Source organism: Protopterus annectens, chromosome 9.part0, assembly GCF_019279795.1.
Source record: "Protopterus annectens isolate FY-2018-M chromosome 9.part0, PAN1.0, whole genome shotgun sequence".
NCBI classification, from domain to species: Eukaryota; Metazoa; Chordata; order Ceratodontiformes; family Protopteridae; genus Protopterus; species Protopterus annectens.
Window position 1 is genome coordinate 1,300,570,111 of NC_056743.1, and position 6,000 is coordinate 1,300,576,110.

At 36.9% G+C, this 6,000-nt stretch overlaps 1 protein-coding gene across 12 annotated transcripts in view; it reads left to right on the top strand.

The window, feature by feature from the left end:
- The window catches only part of CAMK2B (calcium/calmodulin dependent protein kinase II beta), a 3,372,251-nt gene extending 3,367,162 nt beyond the window's left edge, over positions 1 to 5,089 (top strand). For all 12 annotated transcript variants that reach the window (XM_044084245.1, XM_044084244.1, XM_044084249.1 and 9 more), the window contains one exon: positions 115 to 5,089. The gene's annotated coding sequence lies outside the window, so the exon portion shown is untranslated. The remainder of the gene's footprint in view (positions 1 to 114) is intronic.
- Positions 5,090 to 6,000: the final 911 nt, after the last annotated feature.

The window sequence follows — 6,000 nt, forward strand, 5'->3', positions numbered from 1 at the left end:
GCAGAGTTGCAGAATTAAATAAATGGTAGAAGAGTTGTACAGGAATTGATGAAAGACTGTATAAAAAGTGGATCCAAGGAGTAATATTTCTTTATTTCACTTTTATTATTTCAGAGTTGAAAGACATGTCCAGTTTTATCCCCGAATCAGAGAATCGGGAGTTTGATCTGAGCCGCGCCCCGCGGAACCAGCGGTGACGCACATGTGTCCGCATGCACTTGTCATTTCCTCCGGTGGCTGAGTTTTTGAAAAAAAAGTTAAAATATTTCACGTTTGTGACAAAAAAATGAATTAAGCCCAATCATTCTGGTGTTTCATTCAGCTGTCTTGAGATGTACAGGTATTTTAAACAAAATGTACAACTTCGATCAGTGGCTACTGTATACTGTTTGTTCTCTGTATAGCTCACGTTTGATGGCGTAAGTCTGTAGAGGTTAAAACAAACCTGTTTGCCAAAGCATGGACATTTCAGTAGTGACAGTTCAAACTGAGTAGTGAAAGCTGTTTACCATTTTGTACATTAAATCTTTCTGTTTTTATTATGAATGTTCCTTTATGGCTGTTCCTGTAAAAGGGGGGGGGGGTGTGTAAATGTTTAGGAAATTATTCTTTAAAGTCAAGATCACACCTGTAGCCTTTGTGAAAATCTGCAAAGCTGCTGCTGTTTATAAATGATGATTCTTGTATGGTCTTTTTGTTGGGAGAGTCAAACTCAGTCACGAGCTGATATGAAATGGATTTTGTTAGGAGTCCGAAACAGAGCTTCCACATGGCACATAGCTGGCACCCCAGCACATGGCTGCAGAAATGACTGTAAAAGAAGGAACTTGGGGAAGTTATGATCACCTGATTTAATCACATGATTTTTATGATTGGAGTCTAGCTGGTCTTTTTTTTACAGACTTGCTGTGAAGACTTAATATTTTTGATGTAATTGTTATTTTGAGAAATCGAACACCCATAATTAACTTCCACAATCAGTCATTTTAGGTAGTGTTTCTTCAGTAAAAGTTGAGAGAATATTTTTTTTTCTGTCCATCCTTTAGTATATTAACCGGACACTAGTCTTTTATAAGTAATGCTAAATTTAGTAGAAAACTTTTGTTTTATTTCCTCAAATACACATTTTCTCTCATACTTTTCCCTCTGAAAGCCACCATTGATGGTGAGAGTTTCGACAGCAAAGGGAAAGCTTATATTTAAGTGTTAAAGACATTTGGTTGTTGTTTGTGTAACAAAGGTTTTCACATCAAATGGTGCCTCACTGCATTTTTTTTTCTTTTGCATACCAAAGTTCCATCTTAATAGTTTGGCATTGCAAGTAATTTTTGAGAGATCCATAACTCAGAGACCTGACTCTTTCAATATTTCTATCAATGTGTAGCCACCACATGAGCTTTTTGATAAGGGTGAAGGATAGAGACTTGACATACAAAAGAAACAGAGTTATTGAACCATTGTGGCTAGTCTGTTGTTTTGGGGGGTAAGTGGGACTTTTGAAGCTGAAGCACAAATTTAAAAATGCACTTTTAATTTCAGTTGTGAATTAGAAGACATTTTCTTTTCACATAGTCATTATAAACTCCACTCATATTTTTGAATGTACAAATAAACTGAACTCCTAAAGTGCAGGCAGCAGTACCACTAGCCCCCAGCCATTTCCAGTAAGGCTTTTCTCAGAACCACTTCTTTTAGTTGGAGCCAAATTATAAGTGCCCCACTGAGCTTGAGTTGTGCCTTCTGGTACTGTTGACCTTTTCCATAAACTTCCAGCTTTGGTTTCAGTACATATAGTGCTAGTGTAATGTCGATGGAAGGTAAAAGAATGTTTCATTTTTTTTTAAGATAAGAAATGTGTTGAGGGATTACAATTAAGTCTTTGACAGGCACATACACACTGTTGGGACTCCCACATCAGCAGTGGTTCTTAGATTTCTCATGAATACACTCTGAATAGGAATAGTTAATGGATACATTTAAAATCACTGGATTTTTTGTACTTTCTCCAAGAAAATGCAATGAACTTCAAATGAAATTGTCAGTACATGAAAACAATAGAAAAGTCCTTATATGTGTTTGTGTTTCCTATACCACTGAAATTAGCAATTGTTTGCTGAGCAGATCACCTACTCTGCACAGATGTTATTACTTGGTAATGTCTTGTGTGAAAGACCAAGCTTCCTGATCTATAGAACAGTTGTACATTTGACTACGTTTTGACTTTGTTGGGCAGCATATGCCTGAATTCAGATTGCTGATTTTAAGTCTTAACAGCAAGAAAGGGGTGTGCTTTGAAGCTTGTAATGTGTTCTTGTGCTGAGTTATACTTTTCTGCTCAGAAAAAAACAGCCCTTTGTACCCAATAACTTTAACTTAAGTGCTTTAGGTTTGTTGGACTAAGTATTTTGTTGTAACTTTGGACTAAGCAGCAACAGAAGTCAAAAAACATTTTTAAGTTTCTTCTATTTTGGTCAGAACACAGAAAGTTGTTCTTAAAATCTGGTAAATGATCATCACATCATTTTACTGTTTCTAATATTTTTTCTGACAAGAAAAGTGAAAGCAAGCAGGATATACATGGAACTTCCTTAAGGGGTGAAGAGAAATGAGTACTATGGAACTGTGTGGAAAAGCAGATTTTAATTTATCGCTGTAGTGTTTTTTAGTTTTGTTATGTTGACTACAGCTACAGTGCCCAGCAAAAAAAAAAAAAAAAAAAAAATGAGTGTGTAAAAATTAGAAGATGATGTATGTAGTAGTTTGCATCCTTGCTTATGTTTACCTAAGCAATAGAAAGTGTCAGAGATTTACAGTGCCATAAGGTTTGTGCACATGGGGAGGGGTAAAAGTATTAAATACAGAGAGTGGAAGGTCTGAAATTCTGCAGCATTAACACACTTGAGAGACTGGACTCTAGAGAACAAATAATTAATGATGGAACATCACCGTAACAGTGGGACACTGCTTGAGCATGTCACTGCAGAATTATAGCTTTTCACAAGCTGTAGGATGTTCATTGAAGGGATCCATGCCTTGAATACATGTTCAACTGTAGTATATGAAGATAGGTAATATCTGCAGTGGAATAACTATAGTAATAATACTATTGCCAAGATTTAAAAAAAATCTAACTTTATTAGCCATTTTACCCACATTTTTGCATGAGAATTTTGAACTGATAATTTAATTATTTTCTGTTCCATAGTTGCCCTTGCGATGTGTGTGTGTGTACGTGGGTGCACACGTGTGTGTGTGCATGTATGTACAGGGACATGGAAACAGCTGCTATATTCATTTGATAATATGATAGGTGAGACATATTTGTGAAATCAAAGTGGTGGACTGCAGGGTTTGCCCTGCTAGTTAAACTGTAGTCCCCAGTAGCTCCTGCTGGGAGATTTAGCATGCAGCTTGGGCCTAAGCCGTAATACCTCATCTGTGCTATATCTGCTGATATCGCTTGGGCTGTTCCTCTTTGCAGACGCATGGTGGAAGGGGGTGTCCAGAGACCCGTCAGCATGTTAAAACTCATCTCTAATGTGCTATTTCTGGTCTTGGTCTCAGAAAGTGACACAAGTTCATTTACTTGGCTGTAGCTCCCAAAGTCTGCCTAATTTGTAGAGTGACCTTAAGAAACTGAAAAAGCAGACATGTCTATCCCCATCTGCTTATAATAGGGGCATTCCAGTTCTGATCTTGGGAGAGGATGCAGAGGGGGGATATCTGTTGCTTTTACAGTTTTCAGGATACCCATGCTTGTGATGATTGTATGGTCTTTTATAAATACATTCATATATCTATATAAAAAGCTGAATAAAAAATGAAAGCATGACTGTAAGTGATTTATTCTTATTAAAATGTGAAACAATTTTACAGATTGTTGACTTAGTTTCCAGTTATAGTGTGCTGGGCATTTGTTTCTTTGCATGGCTGTTTGTTTCAAAAGAATGCTGGTGGAGATGACTGTTGTCTCCATTTTCTGTGCTTTGTAAGTGCATCAAACTACAAGATTTTTGGTTCCTTTTGACTGAGTTTTTTTTTTTTGGAGGGTGGGAGTTGGGGGGGTCATCCAGTTGCACTTGTGAGTGACAGCTTGTCAGGTGACAGTGCATCTTGATGAAGACAGAAATGGATAAAATAAATAAGGATAGAGACCTGCAAGACAGGAAAATAAGAGAAAAGGCTAGGAACAAAGGTGCCTGTCCTTAAAATATTCTTCAGACATTAGAGGAGATGGTTAAAAATGCCTTTAAAAAGGAAGGTGATGGCATTCAGGAGTAAACATGTTACATAAGAATCACAGTTCTGTATCATTTTGGTACACAACTAAATATCTGAAGCACATCAGTCTGTGGTGTGCTGCAGCCATAGCAAATATTCAGGAAACACTGCTTCACTGTAGTGATTTTAAGAAAAGGAATCAACTTCCAAGAAGAGAAGAAAGGGGAGGATATGAAAACAGTTTTGGAAGTAGAGGTACTGGGAGGGTGACAATGGCAATTGACAAACTGAAACAGAGGAGTGGAGGAATTGAGAGCAAGAGCTGTGATAGATATCTTATGTAACCAGGAAAAGATGACCAGAGAGGCAAGATGGTGAGGGGTACATCCTGGGAGCAGAGCAGGGGAGAAACTTCATAAATATGCCGGGAACCAAATATAAAATAGGAGAAAGAAGTAAGATTAGGGAATACCAATCAGTAGTGTGGAAAGGAGCTGTGCCTTCTCTGGATGGAATTTCCTACTTTAGTTGCTTTGCCTTGCTGTTCTGTTTGAAAAATGAGATCTTGAATATTTTGAGTGAGAGGTCTTCCTTTTAAAAATGAAGTGTGCACTGTTACTGCACAACTGCTGCCTAAAGCCAAGCTCTGAATGTTTCTCTCATTCTGTTTTTACATATATGTACATATATACATACATATATATGTACGTATTATATATAGTTTTGTAAATTATGGTTATTTGTTGTTTAATAATCTTTCTTAGTTCTAGATTATAACTAATGATCACATTCAAAAATGTGTCTTGTATGTCCTCATTTGGAAGGAAATGTTATGTTTCATTATCAAATAAAACAAACCTTAAAAAGATATGGTAGTCTTGTTTTTTTTTTTTGTATGTTTCCTGCTAGTATTTAATGTTATTTGAATTTGCTAAACATTATATGATATACTTCAAATATGAATGCCTGATGATAACATTCCATGGATTCCCTGACCAGGAAAATTGTTTGAAGATTGTGGGTGAGTTTTAAGTGCATCATTAAACAGAATAGTCATTGCATAAGCTGTGTGAGCAAAATGTTATTTTGGATAAAATTGTTTTTGTACATGGTTTGTTTTCTTATCACTGCATTTGATTTATGCTACTCTTCAGCACACACACACACACACACACACACACACCCCGGTTTAACACTTTTAGTTTGTGCTACTTCTGTCCCATACATTGGGTGAGCATAGTTGTTGTTCATCATCCTTTGGTAATGGGTAGATCTAACAACAATGACCCTTTAATTGGTCTTATGGTTGGGTTCATCCTTTCTACCAATTATAATCTGGCATCTGTTTGGGATATTTTCATGCTTTGAGACAATCACACAATCTTGATGATGATGATTATGATGCATGCAGTAATGTATTAACTAGTGATGCACAGGCATTCTTCTTTAGCTGCTAGGTCTTTTTGTTGTTCACATGGGGGAGGGATTGGCATAATGCTTAAGGTGTTTACCTCACAGACAAAGGGGACAGGGTTTGATTCTCACCTTTGAGAGAAACTGGCTAGGCTTAAAATGAGCCACAAGGGTAGCTAGCCTAGTACTTATCTGTGAACCTATAAACCATATGTTAGATGTTGACCCTTGCTATCAATAATTAGCACAGCTAGTAGCCAAAGTTATTTTGTCTAGATCCAGTGATGATGTTGTCCCCTATACACAGCATTGACCAAACACGCTGTAGAGTGTAGTGATTCATTCAGAATGCATCTCACACAACAT